This window comes from Cervus elaphus, chromosome 32 (genome assembly GCF_910594005.1).
Source record: "Cervus elaphus chromosome 32, mCerEla1.1, whole genome shotgun sequence".
Lineage (NCBI taxonomy): Eukaryota > Metazoa > Chordata > Mammalia > Artiodactyla > Cervidae > Cervus > Cervus elaphus.
Window position 1 is genome coordinate 50,415,346 of NC_057846.1, and position 27,951 is coordinate 50,443,296.

Sequence of the window (27,951 nt, forward strand, 5' to 3'; positions counted from 1 at the left end):
GCTTCCCAGGTGGCGCTAGTGGTAAAGAATCCACCTGCCAATGCAGGAGATGTAAGAGACGCGGATTCGATCCTGGTTGGGGAAGATCCCCTGGAGGAGGGCATGGCAACCCACTCCAGGATTCTTGCCTGGAGAATCCCGGGGACAGAGGAGCCTTGTGGGCTACAGTCCGTGGGGTCGCAAAGAGTCAGACACGACTGAAGCGACTTAGCTGCTCACGGGTGCATCCAACTGGTGGAGCAGATCTTCCAAACAGCACAATGAAAGTTAGAGTTCCAGAGTGAGTAAGGAATGGGCGGGAGGGAGGAAGCAGAGAAATGCTTGGCTCTTGGACCGCCACGCACAGATACCAGGTCAGAGGATGCATTCTGGCTTTCTGTTTCGGTTTGCTTGTTTGCCATTCTGTGGGGCTTACAGGATTTCAGTTCCATGACCAGGGATCAGACCTGTGCCCTTGTCAGTGAAAGGGCAGAATCCTGACCACTGGGCTGCCAAGTGCCAAAGAGGGGACAGGATTTGAAGTTCCACTAAAGTATAGAGCTGGAACTAAACTGCCAAAGAGCACTGTACTTCCTGTGAAGACACAATGTCACTAGGTGCAAAAAAATGAGTGGAATTAGCTCTAAGATGTCTAGAAATTATAAAACTGTGTGAAAAACCCTCTAAAGCAGCTATGTTCAAATTGTTAAAGCAGAGGAGAGGAAGATAAGCCACAATTAAAGAATATAACCTTGTGCAATCAATGGATTTTATATTTTATTGCATTTCAATTAATTGTTATTTTTGTTTCTCAGTAGTCATAGGTGGCCAGTGGTTGTTACTGTATTAGAGATGTCTTGGATGATTTTGTATTCCTAAATAGTTGCAGAATAATCACTTCTTTGCTTCTTTCACTTTTGTCATTTGAAGTTCTGGGAGGAAGACATCTTTTCCCATTAAAAAGTTGATTTGTTTACATAATAATAGACATCATTTTGAAAATTGAAGTGCAGCATCTCTGATGTTGACTCTGGTATTATGAGTCATAAGAAAGAGAGAAAATGGAACCTGTACTTCTGTTTTGATATTGCTCAGAGGAAGATTTTCTAAGGCTTTTCCAAAGCTGTTGCCAACTCAGAAACTGCATTATACAAATCTGTACTGACTTCATTATCTGTTACCTGTTATTGCCCTGTTGAACTAAAATAAACTGTTGTGTTATATGACCTATAAAATGGTATTAAGCATTTTATTACTTGCTTGCTGTCAACTTGAATGTAAGACAGTTATTAAAGATTACGTGGAGAAGATTTAGAGGACTACAAATGTTATTTTACAGAGCTGACAGGTTGCTCTTAATGTTTCCAGTCATAAAAGACAAGAAACTGGATAAATCTGAAGCCAGTGATATAAACTCAACAGGCAATGTGATGAACAGATCACAGACAAGAGCAATCTTCTGTTCCATATTCTCTTTTATTTTTCTAATGCCTACGCCGTTACTTTAACAGCTTCTCACTGATGTAAATTGGAAAGCAGGAACATTAAAAGAGTAATTTCACAGAGAAGAAAGGATGCCTCTGTATAGTTGCATTCGATGCCTAAGTGTGGTCTAGACTTCCATCATCCACTGCTGAATTTATGGATGTTAGAAAGTAGAGAAACTAACAGAAACGCGGTGCCTCTGACTCTAGGCGTCACTGATTCTGTGGCACTTCCAGGAGAGGTGAAACGTATTTAGCAATCTGGCTTGGGTTTCCAAAGAGATGTTTGTTCAGTTTCCTGTTCCTCAAACACAGGTCCTGCATCCAACTAGAGAACGTGAGCTAAACATAAACAGGCAAGTGCACCTCACTTACCTTCTCAGGTGTCGCTAACTGAATTTCTTCTGATCTAGTTACTGCTTGAGGCAAAGCTGTCCCACCTTTCAGCGCCAATTGGCGCATAGGTACAAGATCATCACCCAGCATCTTTTCACCTTTTTCTTTTTCCCTTGGAAGTAACGAAGACTATATCATTTTAGTCTTTTCTTTCATCTTTGATTTGTTCAAAACTACAGTCATATAATAAATGGTCCATTTTTTCTCCTGCCTGGAAATATCATTTAACCCTAGCCCAGTTTCTTGAATGGGCTGAGGATTGTACACCAGGAAAACAGATTTTCTTCCCCCACCCCCCCACCCCCCGCATCACTCCTTTCAATCTTTCTCTGTTGGCTGTCCCTTCCCTGCACTGAAGGCATCTCAGCAAGATACAGTAGCTCTCTGGTCACTTTCAATTATAAAAACAATCTTTTATTTTTGGTAATCCTCACTTTCAGGGATAAACAATCCTTAGGTGATCTGATTTAGAAATTGAGCCTCAGATACTATTCACATTCCTTCAGTCCACTGAGCTTTGGCATTTTTGGCAAGACTGTGATCTGTCTTTTACTCTTTATCCCTTTCCCGTCTGACTTTTCCAGAATCAATGCACCAAGTATAGAGATTAAAAGCAAAAGGCCCAAACGTCTTTTATTCCTGGGACACCTTGTGGCTGCTGGTGCCCTTCATCGTGACAGGTGTTTTCCTGCTTGTTCTCTATGGCAGTGTGTTTTATGGTCTCTGGGAACACACCCGCTTTGCCCATCAGCACACGCCCAGGTTTCTGGTCTCGTGTATGTGCCTGCTTGGAGCAATACCTGCAGCAGCCTACCCTTTGGTTATGCTCACACCTACTCTTTTCCGCAACAAACTGATCTGTGTCCTTGGCCCAAGCAAGCAGCCCTGCTGGGCTGGGTCCCATCACGTTGGCTGACACCTGCATGCTGTCGTACACCCGCCTGGCATCCCTTCCACACCGACACAAGCATGCAGCCCATGATCTCTTGTTGCCCCTACTCTTTGCCTTTGGGGAATGTTCCAGATGCTTTTCGCCTTCAGAACTTTCTGCCGGGCCAGCTTCATCTTTCATTCTAGTAGAGACAAGCTCCCCCAAGCACTGTGTAGACATCTGTAGGTGGATGTCATTTGATTGTTCCTGCAGCTTTGCAGGCATCTGTCTAGCTGGGGTCTGGGTGTTTATTTTGCCTTCTAAAAGGTCCCACTTTCCTTTTAGTACGTCTCCCGGCAGATCTCTCCAAGTCTTATGAGGAGGGCAAGAGAAAAGCCAAACGATTTCCTTATGTACTGACCCTAGAACCCTAAATAAGTTCCTCTTCTGTATATATTCATCTTAACATTTAAATTTCCATTTACATCTTACTTTATATTCATATTATTCATGTGTGTATGATATCTGTACTAATTGAATAAAGATCAGATAAGGCCCGAAAGGCCAGTCTGCTCACCTCTTAGGGAACCTTGTGGGGTTTGTCTGGAGTTGGGAGGGACTTCTGTCTGTTTTTCTCACATTTGAGTGAGATACGGGGCAAAGCCACTGATATGCCTTTGTCAATTACATTTCTCCTTTTCCCTGCCTTTTAAGATGACCCACTGCAAACATTAGGAAAGCCCCTTTTAGTATTTTTGCGTTTTGTGTTTATAATAAAAATAGAAACAAGCATCAAGTGTTGAAGTTTTAAGACATGAAGCAAACAGTTGAATGTTTTACAGGTTTTATCTCCTTGTGATCACAATAATTTTAGGAGGTAGGTGTTAAGTTCCCTAATATATGTATATGAAAATCAAAGCTGGAGGAAAAAAAAATCAAAGCTGGGAAATGTGAACTAATTTATGGTAAGGATTTATAGGCAGTAAGTAGCTTAACCTGGATTTCAGCTCATATTTCTAAGATTCTAGAGGCCATGATCTTAATTCCAACACTATCCCATCAAAACATGATTGGTGCTTGCCTAGGAGAATTACCCTATTGATACACTTGCATTAAGGATACATAACACTATTAAAGAAATTCATATGATAATCAACAATGGCTCTACTTTTTAATAGCTCTTGAAATTGTCCTTGAGTTACCATGCAAATTGCCACAAAATCTCTGACCCTCTGTCCTCATCTAATTAAATCTCCTATTGCACTTGGCTTAGAGAAAAAATCTTTTCCCACTCCCCTCTGACAAGATTAACCCTGCCTTGTCTGAAGACCCTGAAATGACCTCCCGTAAGACTCGGTGCTGAGTGTCCTCACCAGCCCTCTCTCCGTCCAGACCCACAACTGGGCTCAGACCCCCAGAGCCCCCTGGGATGAGTGCAGAGTGGGGCACCGGGGAGGTGCACTGTGCTCTAACGTGTCACAGCTGGGGTCCCCAGGAAACCCATTCTGGGCTGGAGATTTGGTTACAGGAGGCTTCTTGGGGCCTGCCCTGAGGATGGCTAACTCTTGGGCAGAGGAAACGCTGGGTGGTTTTGCAGTCACAGCCAAGGCCTCAGCCTCCTGTGGGGCGCGTGGGAGCTGGGACGCTCTTCAGAAGTGTCCTGATCTGGAGTCAGGGAGCTGGACATCTAAGCGAAACATGATGCTGGCTGCCCCAGAAAGGGGGTGTGGGGTCAGGGAGGGCAGTTTTCTTCAGCTGAGCCTAATCCCAGGAGAAGGTCGAGCTCAGGGCTGTTGGCGGTGGCTGGCCCAGCAGCTGGACACAGTTCCTTCAGCCTTGAAAGGGCATCTGAACATAGACTTGCCTACAGATACATGATCCTTCCACTACTATTTTCAGTCTGACCACTTTGAGGGACTGTATAAATGTTCATGGGCTTTAGTGGGCTTTCCAAATATTATACCCTTTTTACCTAGAAGTAGAAAGAATGTACATATGATGCAGGTTTTTTTTTTTTTAATCATTGTGGACATATGATGTAAAATTTACATCATTGTGGACATATGATGGACTGTTTAATCTTCACAGTAAATTAGTGTGGGAGATAATATCATTCTCATTATGTAGGCGAAAAAATGGAGGTTCAGAGAGGTTAAATAAATTATCCATAACTGCGTATCAGTAACTGCTTCAAGAATACCATCTTTTAGTGAAAAAACAGGTATATGTCTGTGTTAGTTATACACTGTTGGGTAAGAAGTCACCCCCAAACTGTGGATAAATAAAGTCATCTTCTTATGTCATTTTGTGTGGGTCGTGGGAGTGGCTTAGTTGGGTGATCCTGGTTCAGGGTTCCTCCCTGGCTTGGTGCTGAGACATTCAGGGACAGCGTGGAGGCTATTAATAGCATCATGACAACGGGAAAGGAGTGATGATAAATGGAGGGCAGTCACTGACAGGCTCGACCAGGGCTGGAGGACCCGCTCTGACTGTTGGCTGGCGGCCGCGCTTACTTGCACATGGACGCCCCCGAAGCGCCCCTTGTGATCTCGCCATGTGGCAGCTGCGAGGAGCCGGAGGAGCTGCAGGGTTTCCAGGGACCTGGTCTTGCGGGTCGCACACAGCACGTTAGGGGCAGGGGGGACGGACTGTGCTTTGGGGTGGGAGGCAGGTGAGTAACGGAGAGCTTGTAGACATCTTTTAAAACCACCATGACGTTAAATATGTTAAAGTAAATGTATACTTTATTTTCAAAATTTTCACCGCAAATCGGGCCCCTTATAATTGAACCTATTTTCTTATTTTCTATTGAAGTGTAGTTGATTTACAATATTATGCTAGTTTCTGATGTACAACCAAGTGATCCAGCTATACATAGAGTCTTTTCATGGTCTTTTCCATCATGGTTTATTATAGGATATTAAATACAGTTCTTTGTGCTATCCAGTAGGACCTTGTTGATTATCTGTTTTATATATAATGGTTTGCATCACTGACTCAACGGACATGAGTTTGGGTAAACTCCAGGTGTTGGTGATGGACAGGGAGGCCTGGCATGCTGCGGTTTATGGACTCACAAAGAGTCGGACACAACTGAACTGAACTGAAGTGTATCTCCTAATCCCAAGCTCTTAATTTATCCCTCCTCTGCCCCCTTCCCTCTTTGGTAACTATAAATTTATTCTTTATGTCCATTGGGTTACAAAGAGTCAGACACGACAGAAGCAACTTAGCACACACACTATATAAGCCAAGGGAGACTTGAGAACAAGAGAATGATGTGGCCTAATGCAGCGGTCCCCAACCTTTTTGGCCCCAGGGACCAGTTTCATGGGAGGCCATTTTTCCATGGACCAGGAGGTGGAGGCGGGATGCTTTCAGGATGATTCCCTTAAGTGTGCACGACCCAGGTCTCTTGCATGCAGACTTCATGGTAGGGTTTGTGCCCCTCTGAGAGTCCAGGGCCCCCCCGATCTGACGGATGGAGCTCGGGTGGTACGTGAGCAACGGGAGCAGCTGTCAGCTCGGATGAAACGTCACTCACTCACCCACCGCCTGCTGCGCCTCCCCTTCCTAACTGGCGACAGACCAGCTCCAGTCTGTGGACCAGGGATTGGAGACCCTGGTTTCATGTGTATTGAAACCAGACTCTAGCTTCTCTTTGGAGAATGAACTCTAGCTGGGTAGGAGGTCTAGCAGGACTCCCAGCTGGAAGATGGCTGCAGGCTACAGAGATGACAGTGTCTCAGAATCAGTGGGATCATGACAGCAGGTTGAGTGGTCAGACTGAGGTTTGTACTGGAGAGAAATAAAGGGTGAAGGGTAACCCGAGGCTCTGACCTCATGACATCATTCAGTTAATACAGAAATGACTGCCATTCTCTATAGTTTATGCTCACGGCTGGAATGTTTTCAGACACCGTGGTCTCCTTGAAGAAATTTCAGAAAACAGCACAAAGAACTGTATTTAATATCCTATAATAAACCATGATGGAAAAGACCATGAAAAGACTCTATGTATAGCTGGATCACTTGGTTGTACATCAGAAACTAGCATAATATTGTAAATCAACTACACTTCAATAGAAAATAAAATAGGTTCAATTATTTTGAGAAACCATTCTTTACAACTATCAAATTATTAAACTAACTTTTCCCATTACCCAAGCCTTAGCCACATTAATACTGCACTCATTGAATGGAAATCAATAAAGCCATTAAATACCCATGATTTTAGTTCATATAAATTTATATAAAACTATTTAATAAATATATCACTACTTAATTCTAATATGGTATGAAGTGAAGTTTGTTATCAATGTTAAATTTCTTTTGATAGCTTTTTCTGTATTGTAGGAGCCAAAATAATGAAGCAATTAGAAGTGGACCTCAAAATGCTCTTCTTTAATTAATAGTCAGTCTTTTTGTAAACTTTCTCAAGTGGATAGCTTTTCTTACTAGATTTTCTCTTATTTTCTGATTGAACAGTACTAACCAAATACTAATCTACTGTGTTATGTTATGTATCTACCTTTAGTTTAAATATTCCAAACTTTATTTCATCATGCTCTAAGATCAGTAGTTTCCCTGGATGTTAAAATGTTTCAAATGAAAGTGAAATTCTTTGTTCAAATAAGTTTTCAAAATATAAATGAAGCTAAAACATGAAATTTCTTAGAATTTTCTAGAGCATGCAGCATATCACTGTGCATTTTCTCTGTCTGAGAGGAAATACAATTTACAAAATTAAAACTTATTGATCAAGTAATGGTTTAATTTTCCCTTTAGTAAAAGGCTTGCCTACCCTTTCCCCCTCAATAATATCACTCTATTTACTTAGTTATGGAATATAGAGTATATGTTAATAATAGAGTGAAGTTCTCTTTGAATTTAGTCAGTATCATTCACTTTTCCAATAAATATTTGTTGAACACTTATTATGGGTGTTTGTGGCCAGGGATATAGCAGTGAATGAACAACATTTACAACATCTATGATCTTGAGAATTTATAAATGGTCTCCAAATGGAGTCCCCATTCCTGTTGGAAGAGCAAAAGACCTTCCCAGAAACTGATCAGTGGTTTTTAGGGGCTGCAGCCCCAGATTGTCAGCTCTGTGCAAAACCATCTCTGAACTGACATCCCCGAGAAAAGGCTAGCAAATGGTTCTTGCCCAGCCCGCCCCCACAGCCCTCCCACAAAGGACATTTCTCTGGCTTTGCGCAAGAAAGGGACGCCATGACCTTTCTCTTACTTCAGTGCCTTGTTTGATGGAGGAAAGTCTTCCCAGCACCTACGGCAGGTTAATGCCCATGTTCAGAAAAAAAGCGCTTCTTTTTGGTGGCTCAGCTGGTAAAGAATCCACCTGCAATGCAGGAGACCTGCGTTCGATCCCTGGGTGGGGAAGATCCCCTGGAGGAGGGAGAGGCGACCCACTCGCGACCCACTCCAGTGTTCTGGCCTGGAGAATTCCCTGGACTGTATAGTCCACGGGGTCACAAAGAGTCGGACTTGACTGAGCAACTCTCACTTTCTCTTTCTTTTTAGAAAACAAACAGCCCTCAGCCCCTGGTTCCTGCTCACAGCCCCACTCGCACCTACACACCCCGTGTGTGTCTCATCTCCCTCTGTCCTTCCCTTCCTCCCGCCTTTCCCCTTCTCTTACGCACACGCATGCACGCACGCACACGCACACGCACGCACACGCACTCCTGTTACGTAAGTGAGACGTTCTGTTGTTGTTCATGAACGTTCAGTGCTGGCTGGCAGGGCGGTCACCTCCGAGGAGCGCAGAGCGCGCTTGGAGACTGACTTCTGAGGCGTTCGCTCCTGAGCCACGGCAGCGAGTGACGTCCTGGCAGCTTGCCTGTCCCCTCGGTGAGGGGTTACATGGGTGTTCTTTTCCTTCTCCTTGAATTAGAGCTAGCAGGAGGTTTAGGAGCGATTAAGCTGAAACTCCTGTGGGCTCAACGATATTCCTGCAGATCCGCATCCCTGAAAGAGATGTTCTAAGGCAAGGGCTGGCCTTCAGGGGAGACACCGAACTTCCTGCCCTGGAGGTGGGCAGTGGTCCAGTGGTCGCCTGGCAACAGTCACCAGGCAACCCACAGGGCCTCAACCCAACGCACAAAGGAAAGGAGGCATGAAGGTTACGATTTCAGGCTGGCTTTCGGAAGTTCATAAAACATACCATAGATGTGAAGGTCTGCAATGAAATATTTTAAAACAAAGTGTTTAGAAATGTAAAGAAAACACATGGAACAGTCCCATTTGCCGTGTGTCGTCACTCAAATTGTTTCATGATGAGAACTCTCGGACGAGCGTGCAGGCCTGAGATACTATGGCAGCGCTCACCTGCTTCCCCCAGAAGCTCTCTGCCTCGGGTGCCCCGGCCCGTCAGGGGTGGGACCACAGCCTCACTGCCTGGCACATCCATCATCCCACCCGGACAGGAGACCGCCGTAGGTCGTGTGGAGGGGAGGGAGCCAAACCGTTCTGCCAGGTCAGGAGTTCAGGAGAGTTGCTGCCTGAGTCTTGAGTCCTGAGGGCTCAGGTCACAGGGGACTGTTGATAATCCAAGGCAGCTGCTTGAAAGGAGCCTGTATCAGTTCTCCACCCATTTCTTATCCTTCAGTTAAGCCTCATGGACTCTTGTCTCTTTTTGAAATGAAAAGTGTGCAGTCTAATACAGTTTGTCTTGACTGACGAGAAAGTGGATGATACGGCGCCATAGGTTGAATTCTCAAAACATGGATTACAGGAATGTAAGAAAGCAGCTGTCTTTCAACCAAAGTACAGTTCTGTTCCGACTCCGTCAGCCCCTGTGGTGCTGTCTAAGGGTCCTGCATAATCCACGGTTGATTTTAGCTTGGTCTCCTCCCCTCCCCTGCCTTCCCTCTCTTCCTACCTTCCTTCGCCTTTTCATTCATTTTCAATTATACTGTTTGAGTGGAATAAACAAGAATATGGCCAAAATGCCAGGCTTGGCAGAGGGAAACCGTGAGGTTAATGCATTTTTTGTTCCACCAGTCTTAATTTCAGCTGATATAATGATTTGCCAATCTGGTGTTTCCAGGCTGTGGCGATTCGATAAGGTAAATTGGGTTTAAAAAATGCTTTGGAGCAATTTGCATTTGCTTTTAAGTAATGAAAGTGAAAGAGGAGAGTGAAAAAGTTGGCTTAAAGCTCAACATTCAGAAAACTAAGATCGTGGCATCTGGTCCCATCACTTCATGGGAAATAGATGGGGAAACAGTGGAAACAGTGTCAGTTTATTTTGGGGGGCTCCAAAATCACTGCAGATGGTGACTGCAGCCATGAAATTAAAAGATGCTTACTCCTTGGAAGCAAAGTTATGACCAACCTAGATAGCATATTAAAAAGCAGAGACATTACTTTGCCAACAAAGGTCTGTCTAGTCAAGGCTATGGTTTTTCCAGTGGTCATGTATGGATGTGAGAGTTGGACTGTGAAGAAAGCTGAGCACCGAAGAATTGATGCTTTTGAACTGTGGTGTTGGAGAAGACTCTTGAGAGTCCCTTGGACTGCAAGGAGATCCAACCCGTCCATCCTAAAGGAGATCAGTCTTGGGTGTTCATTGGGAGGACTGATGCTGAAGCTGAAACTCCAATACTTTGGCCACCTCATGCGAAGAGTTGACTTATTGGAAAAGACACTGATGCTGGGGGGGACTGGGGGCAGGAGGAGAAGGGGATGACAAAGGATGAGATGGTTGGTTGGCATCACCGACTTGATGGACATGAGTTTGAGTCAACTCCGGGAGTTGGTGATGGACAAGGAGGCCTGGCGTGCTGCGATTCATGGGGTCGCAAAGAGTCGGACACGACTGAGTGACTGAACTGAACTGAACTGAATGAGATGGTAGTATTAGTTGATATAATAAAAACAAAATACTGATTTTCCTATTCCAAGTCCTTTTCCAAAGCAGTTGATGATGTGGTCTAACATATCATTTTGAATGGTTTGCTGTGTCCCAGGAACAATGCTGGTCACTTGATTATGTGATTTACTGCATAGAAACTGTGAGATAGGTATTAATCCTATCTCATAAGCAGTAGGTGGGAAGAACATGTCTTTAAATGCTAAACACCGGGGGACATCCCTGGTGGTTCAGTGGTTGAGACGCCACACTTACTGCAGGAGGCCCAGTTTGGATCCCTGGTTGGATTACGATCCCTCATGCCATGCCGTGTGGCCAAAACAACCAACCAACCAAGCCATTTTAAGTATGAAATACACACTGGATTTCAAAGTCTTGGCACCAAAAAAAAGTAAGACATTTTATGACTATTTTATAAAGATTCCATGTTGAAATGATACTGTTTTTGACATGTTGGGTAAAATGAAATTTGTAACTCGAGTTTAAAAAAGAAAGAATGAGCTTCAGTTGAGAGAATTTAATGAACCCGCCTAGTGTCATGCAGCTGATGAATGGCTTGGCTGGAATTCAGCCAGGTCTGTGTATCTCTGGGACTTCCCAGGTGGTGCTAAGGGTAAAGGACTTGCCTGCTAATGCAGCAGACATGAGAGACTCAGGTTCAATCCCTGGGTCAGGAAGATCCCCTGGAGGAGGGCAAGGCAACCCACTCCAGTGTTCTTACCTGGAGAATCCCATGGACAGAGGAGCCTGCTGGGCTACAGTCGATAGGGTTGCCAGGAGTCGGACACGACTGAAGCAGCTTAGCCTGCATGCAGGCACACACACACTGTAAATGTCTAGAGCCTGAGATGTCACCGCAAATACCTTGCCCAGCATCACACACCAAATTCTCAGAGGTGGTTGGCTAAATTATTGGATTCAGTGCATCATTGCTCTGTGTTTTACTTCCCATCTCTGCCTCAGCTTCATGGTGAGTAGAGCAACCTTACTCGTTTGTCTTTCTGTCCTGAGTGGCTGTTTCCCACTCTGCCTGGGTCCCACCAGGAGACCCGTGGAGCTGGTCTGAATGGAGCCTGCAAGCTGTAGATGAGCCCAGCCAACCCACTGAGATGAGCTGATTCCCATCTATTCAAACGTGAGCTTGAGAAGGAAATGACAGCTATTGTACCCCCTGAGCTTGTGTGTGTGTGTGTGTGTGTGTGTGTGTGTGTGTATGTGTGTGTTGTGTAGTTGATTTAGAATGTTGTGTTAGTTGCAGGTATAAGCAAAGTGAGTCAGTTATGTCTATCAATCTAGCTATATGTATAATCTATCTATCCTTTTTCAGATCCTTTTCCCTTATAGGTTACTCCAAAATATAAGTCCTTGTTGTTTATCTATTTTATATATAGCAGTGTCCCAAACTCCTAATTTTTCCTCCACTGCCTCCCCTTTGATGTGTTTTCTATGTCAGTGGGTCTGTTTCTGATTTGTATATACATTGTTTTCTTTCATTTTTTCAGATCCACATATCAGCAATATCATATGATGTTTGTCTTTGCTTGCTTCACTTTGTATGATAATCTCTAGGTCCATCCATGTTATGGCAGCTGGCCTTATTTCATTCTTTTCACCAGCTGGATAATATTCCAATTGTATGTATATATCACATCTTCTTTTTAAAAAATGTTTATTCATTGAGTTATTTGGCTGAGTCAGGTCTTAGTTGCGGCTCGCAGGATCTTTCGTTGTAGCCCTCAGATGCCCTCGTTGCAGCAGGCAGATGCCCTAGTTGCAGCAGGTGGACTCTCTCGTCACAGCACGCAGGCTCAGTAATTGCATGGGTTTAGTTGCCACATTGCGTGTGGGATCTTAGTTCCCCAACCAGGGATTGAACCCACATCCCCTGCATTGCAAGGTAGATTCTTCACTACTGGAATGTCAGGGGAGTCTCCCATATCATCTTTATTCATTCAGTCCACTGAGTTTTCTTTGGTTTTGTACACAGCATTATCATGGCAAAACGTGACATGCTGTAGAACAGGAATTTGAATTAAGACTTTCAAAATGCACTGGCTAAATTTGGTCTGTAGATGTGAGCATTTGATTGTTTTGTTTTGGCCAGAATTTTTTAAACTTCATTCTAATCTGGATGGCCTCCAGAGGGCAGGTACCTTGCAGTGTACCATGGTTCCCAAAACTCAGACCAATTCTACCTGGGATGTATTTCCCCTACTTACGTTCTCATGTACGGGCCCTAGATGGAATTTCAGCTTGTGCTCTTTGCCATAGTCTGTAATGGAGAGCTCCTAAACTCACAACTCGTGTATTTTATCTCTCTTTATTGGAGTCAGAAAACTGGATACGCTGTGAAAGGAGGAAATAGTCACCATTTTGGGTTGTTTTTGTGTGGTTAATATAACAGTGTATTACATGATGGGCTTCGCTGATAGCTCAGTTGGTAAAGAATCCACCTGCAATGTAGGAGACTCTGGTGTGATTCCTGGGTCAGGAAGATATGCTGGAGAAGGGATGGCTTACCCACTCCAGTATTCTTTGGCTTTCCTTGTGGCTCAGCTGGTAAAGAATCTGCCTGCAATGTGGGAGACCTGGGTTTCATCCCCTGGAGATCCCTTGGAGAAGGGAAAGGCTACCCACTTCCATATTGTGGCCTGGAGAATTCCATGGACTGTATAGTCCATGGGGTTGCAAAGAGTTGGAGAAATGCTCACAAGTTTGGGTTGTTTTTATGTAGTTTATATAAATGTATGTTATATTATACTATATTATATTACATTGTAATGAACTAATAGAATTTCTGGATTTTATATAGACATAGTTTATTAAATATATAATATTCAATAGAATAATAGAATTTTAGAATTAGATTTGACCCGAGAATTTGTCATTAAAATTTGCTTAGTTACTTGGAAAAATTATGTGGCTTATATCTATCTAATGATTTAATCAAAAGTCAGAAGTCTTACTAATGGCATAGAGAAATCAGGTGAACTGTTAATTGTAGCCCAGTTATAACTTATACTTCAAATTCTTTAATTTTGTTTTCATGAGAATTAATATGAATTTTAGTAATTGTTCTTATCCCCCCAAAGTTTTATAATCTAATATGTACTTATATTTCCCAATTACCTGTTGGATCTCATATAATATCATCTATTGTAAAATTTTCCTTAGTTCAACATTTCCTTTGTTTTTATGAGATAAGCCTTAAAACTTTTCCATAAAATAAATTACTTATCCCAGTAAAATTTAATTTAGAAAAGTACCTGTTATTGACTCTTTTACAACTGCTCCAAATAAAATTCTGACTTGAGGACAACTCAACTCTACCCATAACAAGTGGAATATAACTTGTCTTGAATGAATTAATCAACAGATGATGGATTTCTTCAGTATTAAAAGTAACTAATTCAGTAAATCTCAAGGTATTTGCCATTGCTTATGTGAATGAAAATGAGAGAAGAAAGCGTCACTGGAAGAAGAGCAGGAAATTGCTTTCCTTCCTTGGTAGTTCTCTGAGCAATGCAGATGGAAAGGTAGGGGGAAATGGCTGGGGTCGTCCATGTTGATTAAATGCCAGCAAACTACCTTAAAAGGAATTTGATTCAATCCACAGCATCCTTTTTATATGAACATATGTAGTAACGGACTGTCAAGGCATTCTTTTTTTTTTAGAGAGTATCTCAATGGATTATTCTAGAACACAAAGATAGGAAAAGTAGTCCTGAAAATATATGGTTAATGAAATGGCAGCAAAAGTGAGCAGTTTTAGAAAAGTTTTATCTGGTCTGCAAAAATGTGTGTTGGTGCTTTGAGTTGCAACCCAAGTGGATATTTTCCTTTGACTTTTTCCTCTTGGTGGCCATTTGTTTATTCCACTTAGCAGGTCCCCTGCTGCCCGCCCCACTGTCGGTTTGGTTGGAACAGTTGTGCTGAGCTACTATCATCAATTTTCCTCCCAGTTGAATCTGCCAAGGCTGACAATTATTATCCTAACAAGTGCTTGTTCAGTAATGTTCAGTCATTCAGATTGCCTTCCTCATTATTTTTCTTCCCTGGAGGCAGTTGATATGAACAGTCTCCAACTCTTCACCTGGGGCTCAGAGATAGAGAAATTTGTTTAGATCTCAGTGATAATTCTATCTCTGATTAATGGCAAAGAGATTTGAGTGTCATTTCTCAAAAGCAGTTGGGGTCTCAAGTGGCCACATGCAGACAGCCTGGGTATGACTTCAGTGTCTCCAGGCTTCACTGGCTTGAGGGAAAGTTCTGGGAACCAAGATACAAGGGTAGGGGGAAATGGAGAAGCAGGATACTCTGAATAATTCTCAAAAGTGATTACAGCAGTTTCTATGTAAAAATCATTTTTAAATATCACCTCACCTCAGCAATAGAAATGATAATGAAACGTGTGGAGAACTTCCCACACTGTGTGCTGGCGTCTGAATGAGAAGTTTTTCGAAGAGTTCATCTCTGAATCTCTGAATAATTTTGCAGCAGCTAGAAATGGAGTGAAAATTGAAAAGGAGGTAGAAGCTTGTTGCATTCTCTTCCCAGGGTGACAGTGGAAGTGTTCCAAAAACCGGGGAAGATGACATTTGGTTCTGTGTTCTGAATTGCATCTCCATCCCCATTTCTCAATAATCTCTCTCCTTTAATTATCTCCTTTTTCTCTACTAAAAGAGGTGTGTGTGTGTGTGTGTGTCTATACAATGTATTAAATCACACAAAACCAACAGTCTCTTTCCTAGTATTTCTTTTTTTTTAAAAAAAGTGAAGCCTTCATTTTATTTATTTTTTCCATTTATTTTTATTAGTTGGAGGCTAATTACTTTACAATATTGTAGTGGTTTTTGTCATACATTGACATGAATCAGCCATGGATTTACATGTATTTCCTGTCCCGATCCCCCCTCCCACCTCCCTTTCCACCCGATCCCTCTGGGTCTTCCCAGTGCACCAGGCCCGAGCGCTTGTCTCATGCATCCAACCTGGGCTGGTGATCTGTTTCACCCTAGATAATGTACATGTTTCAATGCTGTTCTCTCGAAACATCCCACCCTCGCCTTCTCCCACAGAATCCAAAAGTCTGTTCTGTACATCTGTGTCTCTTTTTCTGTTTTGCATATAGGGTTATCGTTACCATCTTTCTAAATTCCATATATATGCGTTAGTATACTGTATTGGTCTTTATCTTTCTGGCTTACTTCACTCTGTATAATGGGCTCCAGTTTCATCCATCTCATTAGAACTGATTCTTTCCTAGTATTTCTTTCCTTCCCTCTCAACTCCCCTCTCCCCCACCCCCCGCCCAATTTGGCATCACAATTCTAATCCCCTTTACAGTAAATCATGACAAGGAGCTTTCCACACTCAGCATCTCTTTCCATCATCACAAGGACTAGTTCAATTCCTCTCTGACTCTCATTCCTCACAGTTGGCCAATGCCTCTGTGTTTTATATTTTTAAAGACTATTTTTATTAGAGCAACTATAGGTTCATAGCAAAATTGAGAGGAAGTTATAGAGTTCCCAAATACTTCCTGCTCCTAGTATGCATTTGGAATGTATAACCCAAAAAGCTTTCTGCTTTGTCCCTTCTAAAATGAATGGCAGTGACTTCTGTTCTCTGAATGGTAGTCAGCCACAGTGGACTCCTTGGTTTGAAGCCTTGTTCTGCTCTGGGACACTGCGGACTACAGCATGTTAATAGAGTTAGGAAACTGGAGAACCACAGCCAACCCAGTTGTGAGAATCAGGATTTTAATTTAGTTCCTTGATTTGATGATTGCAAGCTCACATCTCTTGCATGATGTGGTGTTTTAAAAAAAAATAGTGTTTGACCCAAGTCTGTGATCTTTCATAGACTCAGACAAGTCAAGTCTGAGACAGGAGAGTTCATTTTCATTCTGAAGCTATACAGATGTCTGGATGTTCCTTCTTAAATTGGGTCTTTATAGTAACTTCTAAGGATGCATATATTGACTTCTGGACAATGTCTTTTTTTAGTGAAAAGATTTAGACTTTTGATTCTTTACAAGAGTGAAGTTCTGGAAGACAAACTATGCCTCTTTATGGGCTTTTCCAGCAGAGAAATATTAACACATCACTGGGGTTTCATAGCAGTATTAAGAATTGGACCCGAATGACTCACGCTCAAGGAAATAGCTTGTTATGAAAGGATTACATAAACCTTTATAGTCTCTTTTCTGTAGAACAATAATTTAAGACCCTCAACTAACTCTATTTTAGTAACACAAAGAAAAACTTTTTTAAAAACTCTATCATGACTAGATAACAACCTTACTGTATTGCAAAGAAAGACACTCATGATGACCGCAGGTTAATAATAATGACAAATTTTTAACATAGATAGCATGGGAGACAGTAAGTACCCTGTGGACACTAACCATTTAATTCAGCAGCTCTAAAACGGATGGCCCATCCTCAGACAGAGAACTGAGGTTTGCAGTTGTTGTGTTGTTTAGTCGCCGAGTTGTGTCCAGCACTTTTTGTGGTCACATGGGCTGTAGCCTGCCAGGGTCCGTGGGGTTTCCCAGGCAAGAATACTGGAATAGGTTGTCATTGCCTTCTGCAGGGTATCTTGCTAACCCAGGGATAGAAACCACATTGCCTGCATTGGCAGGCGGATTATTTCCCACTGAACCGCTGGGGAAGCCCGAGGTTTTTAGCGAAGTAAATTGTCCACAGTCTCATGACCCTCAAACAGTGAAATATGAGTTTGGGTCCAGCCAGTGGGGTTCCTTATAGAATGCGCAAACTGGAAGTATCTAAGGCCAATTCTTGTTCAGTATTTTTACCCAATCCAATAAATCTTTTGCTAGTACCTCTGAGAGGTGGTGATCTAACCTCTACTTAACACCAGCAAATGTGGGAGACATGGAGTCATGTTTCTCCTATTTAAACATATTTCTATAAGAAACTGAAATACAGCTGAAAGTTTATATTTACTGCTTTTAGTTCTGCCAGCAAAGACTATATTTTGTTTCCCACAAGGAATTCTTCAGTATTGGAAGACAGACATTTTAACCTCAAGGAAATGTTAATTTTCCCAGCTGAATATCCTGTTTCTTCAACCTTCCCACAAAGGTTATGGCTTCTCATTTATAAGTCTGAATTCAGTGGACATCTCCTTTTCAGTACTCTCATAACATGCGTGTTGAGCCCCTAAAATGATATTCTGGTCTCCTACCAGGAACCCCCAGAGGCTAGATACAGTGAAGAGCCCAAGGACAAGGAAGCCAGCTGATGTGATCAGTGTGAATTAGTCTCCCAGTCTCAGAAAAGAGTGGGAAACTTGGAGGGAACTGGAGGAGCCAATGGAATATATCCAGCAAAAGCTCAATTCCTGAAACAGTATACTCTAGTAAATGCTTTTTAAAGCCAAAGTCATTTAGTAGTCTATTTAGTCTCCCTATGAATCTTGGAATATAATTACCTTAGATTTGAAGAAAAATTAGCATAAGTCCCCTTTTCATGTTGTGTGTTAGGTTGAACCACATGAAAGCATACAGCTTACTGCCTGTGCTTTCATGGGATTCACAGTTATATGCTAAGCCTGACTGATGGGACTGGGATTCAAGGTATACTTTGAATTATAAAGGGGGCAGAGGGGGGGCGATTGGTTCCCTGGTGGCTCAGATGTAAAGAATATGCCTGCAATGCAGGAGACCTGGGTTCAGTGCTTGGCTGGGGAAGATGCTCTGGAGAAGAGAATGGCTACCCACTCCAGTATTTTTGCCTGGAAAATCCCATGGACAGAGGAGCCTGGCACATTATATAGTCCACGGGGTTGCAAAGAGTTGGACATGACTGAGTGACTAACAGACTTTTGAACTAAAGGAGAATGATGGAAAATTTGCCTGGAATGGTAGACTGGAAACAGGTAGCTAAGGACAATGGATGCCATGATAAGAAGTTCTAAACTTAATATATACAAGTTAAAAAGCTTTTGGGGATGTTAAAACTAGGGTGTGATGCTATCAGGCCCAGTGTTAGGAAGGTGACATTTTCTGTGGTTAGCATTCCACCTGCCTCTGACAAAGTGAAAAGTGAAAGTAAAGTCGTTCAGTCGTGTCCGACTCTTTGCGACTCCATGGACTGTAGCCCACCAGGCTCCTCCATCCATGGGATTTTCCAGGCAAGAGTACTGGGGTGGGTTGCCATTTCCTTCTCCAGGGGATCTTCCCGACCCAAGGCTCGAACACAGGTTTCCCGCATTGCAGGCAGACGCTTTACCGTCTGAGCCACCAGGGAAGTTGCCTGCTTGTTACCTGTCTTATATTCTTTCTGTTGCTTGGGTTGTGGCCAAATAGAAAGCTTGTATTGTTATTAATCATTTTAGACAGCTCCATTCATGATTCACAGCAGTTGTATTGACATCCTTGGAGGTTTTTGGCTATGTTTGGCAATAGCTCTGCTCTTTGGTCCATTTCTGGCACATCTCCACGTTCTGCATAGGGATCTTCTATAATCATTTTGTTAGCATCATTGTGAGAGCCCAAAACCTCCATAGACCTCTACATAAATTGTGAGACATTGTTGAAATGAAAGATAAAATAATTTGATTATAATTTGGAGTCTTCATCCATAGGATCATGCCTGATCATATGTATTATAACTGTTGTTATGATAGAACCGATAATGATAATATCCGTCACTGCAGGGTACATTTAAGAAACATACTTAACTTTAGAGTCTTGGACATACATTTATTTGCTTAACGTGTTGGTATCTAATGACGCTTATCATTTATTAATAAGATATGAAGTTCTTGATGTCACAATATTAACTATTTCTTTTTCGGTTGCAGCCAAAAGAATTAGGATTAAATTCCCATGTATGGCTAGTTTCACCAAACTTTTGATTGATTAAGCTCTCAGGTAAGTAAATAAAAATGTGTTTGGAACCCTGCTTTAGTGGTATAAGATTCACTTCCGTCTCTAAATTATGATGATAATGACAACAATGACAACACTACTAACATCTGCTGATGTTAATTGTGCTCCCGGCTCCATTCCAGCTGATCTATGTGTCTTATCTCACTTAGTCCTTGAGAACAACTATGTGGAACAGGTGCTACCATTATCCCTGTTTCAATGATGAAGAAACTGAGGTGACGAGCAGTTGGGTAGCAAGTCCAAGGGCGGGCAGATAGGAAGGATTCGAAGGAAGGCTGTTAGATTCCAGGGATCATGAATGTAGCCAATAATTTATAAAGCCTCCCCAGTGATTCAAGAAGCCTACCACTGATGCAGTCTGTCTCATTTGGATGTTTGTATTCAGTTGAGAAAACATCTTTCGTGTGCATTAGTCATCCTGTTGTCTTTATACATCCCAGTTCAGCACTAGGCTATTGGTTGTTGTTTAGTAGCCAAGTCATGTCTGACTCTTTCATGACCCCATGAACTGTAGCGCACCAGGCTCCTCTGTCCTTGGGATTTCCCAGGCAAGAATACTGGAGCAGGTTGTCATTTCCTTCTTCAGGGAATCTTTCCAACCCAGGTATCAAACCCATATCTGCATTGGCAGGCAGATTCTTTACTGCTCAGCCAGTGGAGAAGTCCCTTGCTATTGGGTAGTGCTTAAGAAATCCAGGGAAATTCAACTCCCTATTCTATACACCCTGATGTTTGTAGCAGTACTACTTTTTTTTTTCTTTCTTATTCGAGTATTTCCCACTATTCCCTTCCCAGGGTTTGTGACTTTCTCACAATACTTGTGTCATCTGATATGATGTTCTTGCTTTTCCTCCTGGATCACTTCATATACAGAAGACTTGTTCCAGTGACTACTCTCATTGGACCCACACTTGGTGGTCTGAGTTTGCAGGATGCTTTAGAATGTAGTCTTTTGGTTGATTAACCATGCTCTGCTCTGGAGAAAAATGATTATTATCTGCATTCTTCTGTCGTTTATTCTTAAGAACAGTTGAGTACTTTCTCCTCCTACATCCATTCCCTTTTACTTCCGTGGTCCTCATTTGGTTCAGTTCCTAGGGTTTATCTGAATCCTTTTCTCTAACCCCTGAACACCACTGAATTTCATACGCGTTGTTTTACATGCTCAAGGTGGAGGCGAGGCTCGTGCCAGAATGTCCTTGTGGGCACCCTACATGGGCTGGCAGCATATCTTTTTACTCCTCGGTGTCAAAGACTGGGGAAGTGGATCCGTTTTATCGGACTCTTTCATTTCTGCTTCTGCTCTCGTGGATCTCCCATGCCTTTTCGCTGGAACAGTTTGTGGTCGCTGTCTCTAGTCACCCATCCTTGAGCCGCCGGGATACTGCTGTCTCCACTGCCTGGGGCTCCTGACCGCTGCCGCAGAGCTCCTGGGTGCGGATCCGCTTCCTTTAACTGCGAGGCGGCCTTCGTGTTGTTGCCTCCATTCTGAGCCTGAGCCACATAGATCAGTGGATCAGACTGATCCATGCAGATCCACGTAGATCCTAGACTGAGCCACAGTCTCTCGTTTCGCTCAGACGCCCATTGAGATACTCCTGGCGTACTGCTTCTTCACTGAAGACCCTTCGGTGAGGTGGGAGTTTGGAGGAATGCCTCCCTTAGGCTGATCCGGCCCCTTCTCTTCTTTCTCCTCTCCTTCTGCCACGTTTTCCCTTTTAGTGCAGCTTGTCAAAGACAGTGACTTCAGCAAATACTCGTGGCTTAGCCGGCAGTATTTCAAAACAAGGAAAACACTTTTAATACTTGTTTTAAAAATGCTGTTTTCCAGAAACCACTTTTTTATGCCTGTTTGGTCATGCTCTGGGTTTAAATGATAAGTAATCAGTTTTTCTCTTTAATTGAAAGGGTATTATGCTTGGCTTTAGTGCAGCATTTTGCTTAACAATCCAAATACCTTTTAAAAAATGAGGTAGAGAAATTTTGCTAGATGAGCGCTGGGAACAAAGCTAACAGTTCTGTGTCTCATGGGAATTTAAATGGCACTTCCTTGGCCCGATGAAGACCGGGTTGGGAAGTTTTGTCTGTTCTTCCAGTGTTTCTTCTTACTCTGCTAGTTGTTGTGAACCTGATAGCTTTTTAATGGAGACCAGGCTAAATGACATAAGTAACACACTTTATCCAGAGCACTTTCTGTTCACTATACAGTTCACTGATACCCAGATGTGGCTAACATTAAATTACTCAGTGTTCAGTGATTCTTCTTGCACATGCAGCAGTGTTATAAATCAGTAAATCTGCAGTGTTGACTTTACGTGCAAATCTTTTGGGTAACCTAAAAACAATGTAAAATGATTAAGTGGTACCATTTAAAAATCTTTCCTATGAAACATCTGTTTAAAAGTATTTGACACCTGAATCTTGAAATATTCTCATTCCAAAGAGTAAATTCAACACATCTCTGCACTTAGTCTAGATATGTTCATTCTATTATCATATAGTTTTCTTTCTGCCAAGAAAATCAAATAAAACTTTAAAATGTGCAATATTTTATTGTCCTGATTATCACTTTTACCACATTTCATGCTACTTTTAAAAATATTTATTGATTTATTTTTGAATGAAAACATTTATGATAATTATAGTATTATTGAAAATAACATGCCAGTAAGATAGATGGTGTGCATTAGCATTCTGTGATACCACTTATGAGATCATTTGATAGCTCCAACATGTATTCATTTTTGTTGCACAATGTGTTAAGTTCATGATATATATTCAATGTTTTTATAGTACACTGTATTCAGTACAGTACTGAATACAGTACTGACTTCTTTCTTCCTCATTTTAAATGTCTTTCTGTCAATAAATTTTAACCATGTAAATTCCCTTTTTTGAGATTCAATTCATGATAATTATGATAGGAATTTAATGTATTACCGTGATAAAATGACCAACCGCCTGGTTTGTCCAGGACTGTTAGGTTCTCTGGGAGCAGGACTTTCAGTTTTAAAACTGGGATTACCTGCCCTAGGAAAATCATTTCAGTTTGTTTGGACTCAAACGTTTCCTAGGATGTAGCATTTTGGGTTAAAATTATGAAAGTTCTAGGTGAACCAGGATGACCAACAGCCCTACATCCTGATTATTACTCTAGTTTTAAGCTAGAGCATTTTTCATCATGAGTTCTTTCTATCAAAGTAAATATCAAAGGTAACCTGGTGTAACCTAATACAAACTGCTCAAATAACTTTTTAGGGAAATTTTTTTTTTATGTTCTTAATTTTTGTTTTTAACTTCTGCTTGGTCACAAATTATTCAAGGATGTTATTCCTGGGTATAATCACTTAGCTTTCATGATGCTAGTCTTGTAGAGATTTCAGTTTGCCTTAGGCTGTCAGGGTGTGTTTCTCCCAGGGGAGTGACACTCTGAACTTTGACAGATAACATCACCTCTGCTTATCTGGGAAATGTGAAGTCTTAAAAAAAAAAACCAAACATAGTCCATCCATATTCCTCCCAGGATTTCAGTGCTTCCCTGTGTCTTCAACAGATCACACTGTTTTTCTCCCCCCCGGGACCTCACCATATGCAATTGCAGTATTTGGATTAGAACTAAATATTCTGGATTTCACCTCGGTTCTCGCCGCTTGGTGTGGGGGCTGAGAGCAAGCGTTTCAGGACTGGGTTGTGTAGCTCTAACGTTGCTCTTTTCTTTGCTAAACCACGGGACACTGAAAATGTTACCTCACCACTCCATGCCTCCGTGTTAGTGAGCACAAGTTCACGTGTCTGACACATGGTGAAGCCAAGCCAACCTAGATGCTGGCGTTTGGGGCAGAGAACGTTTATTACAGGGCCTGACGAGACTGAACTCCTCAACGGGTTTCAGCGAAGCACTTTTACAGGCATGATGAGGGAGGGCAGGGTGAGTTGTTGCAGACTCCTGGGTGTGGGAGTCCTTCGTTCTTGTAGCTATCCACAGAGGTCACGTCATGATGTTCCTGTGAATCTCCAATAAGATGACTATTATTATCTGTTCTACAACTTTTTATCTTAATATAAAAGGTGGGTGGTTAGTCACCCAGAACCAGACTTTCTGGAGTGCAAAGTCAAGTGGGCCTTAAGAAGCACTGCTATTAATAAAGCTAGTGGATGCAATGAAATGCCAGCAGAACTATTCAGATCCCTAAAGGATGATGCCATCAAGGTTTTTCATTCATCATGTCAGCAAATGTGGAAGACCCAGCAGGGGCCACAGGACTGGAAAAGGTCAGTCCTCATCCCAATTCCCAAGAAGGGTGATACCAAAGAATGTGCTGACCATGGGATAATTGCACTCATCTCCCATGCTAAGAAGGTCACACTATGTGCTAGGCTTCAACATTACGCAAACCAAGAACTTCCAGGTGTCCAAGCTGAGTTTAGAAAAGGAAGAGGAACTAGAGAGCAAATTGCCAACATTCACTGGATCATAGAGAAAGCTAGGGGATTTCAGAAAAACATCCATCTCTGTTTCATTGACTACACTAACGCCTTTGGCTGTGTGGATCATGGCAAGCCGTGGAAAGCTCTTAAAGAGATGGAAATACCAGACCATCTTACCTGTCTCCTGAGAAACCTGTATGCGAATCAAGAAGCAACACTTAGAACCCATTATGGAACAACTGATTGGTTCAAGATCCAGAAAGGGGTGTCAGGGCTGTCTGCTGCCACCCTGTCTGTTTAATCTATATGCTGAACACATCATGAGAAATGCTGGGCAAAATGCTGGATGAATGACAAGCTGGAATCAAGATAGGCAGGAGAAACATCAACAACCTCAGATATGCAGATGATACCACTCTAATGACAGGAAGCAAAGAGGAACTAAAGAGCCTCTTGATGAGAGTGAAGGAGGAGAGTGAAAGAGCCGGCTTAAGATGAAATATTAAAAAACTAAGACCATGGCATCAGCCCCCTTACTCATGGCAGATAGAAGGGAAAAGGTGGAAGCAGTGACAGAGCTCCTCTTCTTGGGCTCAGAATCACTGCAGACAGTGGGCAGCCATGAAACCAGGAGATGATTGCTTCTTGGTATGAAAGTGATGACAAACCTAGACAGAGTGTTGAAGACCAGAGACACTACTCTGCCGACCAAGGTCCATATAGTCAAAGCTGCAGTCTTCCCAGTGGTCACGTACGGTTATGAGAGCTGGACAGTAAAGAAGGCAGAGCGCTGAAGAACTGATGCCTTTGAATTGTGGTGCTGGAGAAGACTCCTGAGAGTCTCTTGAACTGCAAGGAGATCAAACCAGTCACTCTTAAGGGAGATCAACCCCAAATATTCACTGGAGGGACTGATGCTGAAGCTGATGCTTCAGTATTTTGATCATCTGATTTGAACAGACAGCTCATTGGAAAATTCCCTGATGCTGGAAAAGATTGAGGACAGAAGGAGAAGAGGGCATCAGAGGATGAGATGGCTGGATCGCATCACCAAGGCATTGAACATGAACTTGGGGCAAGCTTCGGGAGATGGTGAGGGACAGGGAGGCCTGGCATGCGAAAGTCCATGGGGTCGCAAAGAGCTGGACACAGCCAAGCAACTAGACAACAACAACAACATAAAAGGAAATGTGTTATACCTTTAAAGGTCAAGCCCTGAGAATAGGCTATCCTCTATATTTCAAGCTATAGGCAATATTATTTTGCAAAAGATGCCGGACCAGCGTGACTAAGCACAGGGAATAGAGCCCAAGAGTTAAAGTTCATGAAATAGGCCTAATGTGGAGTCAGGTTTCTTTTTCCCTGTTACATCTGGACTCTCAGATGCTTAACTAGTGTACTAATAGGATCTAAAATCATGGCATCCGGTCCCATGACTTCATGGCAAATAGATGGGGAAGCAATGGAAACAGTGGCAGACTTTCTTATCTTGGGCTCCAAAATCACTGCAGATGGTGACTGCAGCCATGAAATTAAAAGATGCTTGCTCCTTGGAAGAAAAGTTATGACCAACCTAGACAGCATATTAAAAAGCAGAGACAACTTTGTCAACAAAAGTCCGTCTAGTCAAGCCTATGGTTTTTCCAATAGTCATGTAATGATGTGAGAGTTGGACTATAAAGAAATCTGAGCACTGAAAAATTGATGCTTTTGAACTGTGGTGTTGAAGAAGACTCTTGAGAGTCCCTTGGACTGCAAGGAGATCCAACCAGTCCATCCTAAAGGAAATCAGTCCTGAATATTCATTGGAAGGATTGATGCTGAAACTGAAACTCAATACTTTGGCCACCTGATGCAAAGAGCTGACTCGTTCCTGTTAGAAAAACGCCGCAGGAGGAAAAAAGCCGCCTCTAAGGACTGGTGGTAAAGGCCTTTATTGAGCGGTCGCTCTCGGGCAGAACTCCCGGGGGCGGGTGAGTGAGGAGACAAAGGGAGTCTGCGAGGTATGAGGGGTGGGGAGGGGTTTTATAGCCAGGGCCGGCGTCCAAGCCAGGTCTTTTCATATAAGGAAGAAAGTGCGGGCTACAGTGGCGGTCAGTGTCCGAGGGCTCCTGGTCGGTACCTGATTGGGCCAGGCTGCAGGGGGTCGGTCCCCAGAAGTTTAGCCAGCCTCCGGAATTTGCCTTGTGGCACTTTCCCGGGGCATGCCCCGACCTTTCAGTTCCCTGATTCTGGGAAAGATTGAGGGCAGGAGGAGAAGGGGATGACAGAGAATGAGATGGTTAGATGGCATCACCGACTCAATGGACATGGGTTTGGGTGGACTCTGGGCATTGGTGATGGACATGGAAGCCTGGAATGCTGCAGTCCATGGGGTCATAAAGAGTTGGACATGACTGAGCGACTGAACTGAACTGAACTGAACTGAACCACTTACCTGAGTGCTCTTACCTTCACCCCTGATTTTACTGTACTGGTTAATTTGGTACATCTTTGTTAAAAATCTAAGCATCTAGATCTAGGAAAATAATCTCTTTAATCAATTCTGATGAGTGCTTGGACCTTCCATGTACTCAGCTGCATGATGTTCTTCCAAGTTCTTACATAGGATTTTTGTTAAATTGTTCCTTTCAGCACTATGGATTCATATGACTTGCAGAATGTTGGTATCTAAGATGGAATAAAGTAATTTCTACTGAAATTTGGGCTTCCCAGGTGGCGCTAGTGGTAAAGAACTCATCTGCCAATGCAAGAGATGCAGGTTCGATTCCTGGGTTCAGAAGATCCCCTGGAGGAGGGCATGGCAACCCACTCCAGTATTCTTGCCTGAATAATCCCAAGGGCAGAGGGACCTGGTAGCCTACAGTCTGTGGGTTGCAAAGAGTTGATACCACTGTACCCATTTAGCACTAAAGAAATTCACCAAATCTGTAAGATGCATTTCTTAACTTTCAAACCATTTTTAGAATGTCTTTTGTTTATTTCAATCAACTTCTCTTCATTTGCCTTTGGCCTGAATCAGCTTTGTAATTTATCTAAACACACAAAAGGAAGAAACATTGTCAAAATGACTCCATTTTATTCTCAGTGAAAATGTGTTTTGATGCAAAACTTTAATTTGAAAGGAGAAATCAGATGTCATTTCTCAGTGTGATCCTTTTTAGTGTCTTTTGCCGCTGGGTTTTCAAATGTTAATATAAAAGTGACAAGTGCATGATAGTAACATTGTGAGGAGGCTTCCTCCTGCCCTGATTTTGAGTTTAGAGCATATGGTCTGTAAGTCAGCCCCGCCACTCGGAGGCCCTGAGAGTCAGTGAGTCCAGGTGGTTCCTGCCCGGGCTCAGCTGCCACACTGGGTCCTCCTGTTCTCACTTTCCCCCATCCACACGGCCTCCTTCTGCTACTCCTCTGCCAGCGTTGTTCCAATTCAACCATGTGAACTGCAAGTTTCATGATAGCGTGTCCTAGACAAAGCATGGGTAGGGAAGATAAAAACAAGAAAAGCCTCAGTGAGGGGAACCACCCTTATAGAATGGACTGAAATGCATGCCTTTTTGAGGCATGGTGGACTGTGCACTTTTATTTTATCTTTGTTTCTCTCCTCCAGGTTCCCTGTTCTTATCTTCAGCTCTTTGTCTCTTCCCTGATCCTCACAGTATGATGCTTTGTTGCCTCCCATATGAAAGAAGCTCACAAACCAGCCACAGTGGCCTTCTGACCCTTAAAAGTCATTCCCTTTCTTTTCCTGGTAACTATTTGGCCTGTGTTATTTGAGAGAACAGATGCTATTTCTGAATAAAAGAGCATGAATACAATTTTAAATGTTTTTGTTGCTATTTTTATTTTCCAGTTAGTTTTCAATTACTTTTTCATTCTTAAAAATAATCTACTACATAATGTTGAGTGTGCTTAATACTTATTATTTTCTTTTTAGAACCATAGATTTCTGATAAGGTCCAAGGTATGCTGTCTTA

The 27,951-nt window shown here is 42.6% G+C and overlaps 1 protein-coding gene and 1 long non-coding RNA gene across 3 annotated transcripts in view; both read left to right on the top strand.

Annotated features, from left to right (window-relative positions):
* The window catches only part of ZNF385D (zinc finger protein 385D), a 931,118-nt gene that overhangs the window by 277,287 nt on the left and 625,880 nt on the right, over positions 1-27,951 (top strand). The gene's annotated exons all lie outside the window — the stretch shown is intronic.
* LOC122687820 lies at positions 5,181-27,810 on the top strand. The gene is made up of 3 exons (XR_006339239.1): positions 5,181-5,401; positions 19,462-19,531; positions 27,585-27,810. It is a non-coding gene; the product is annotated as an uncharacterized LOC122687820 (long non-coding RNA).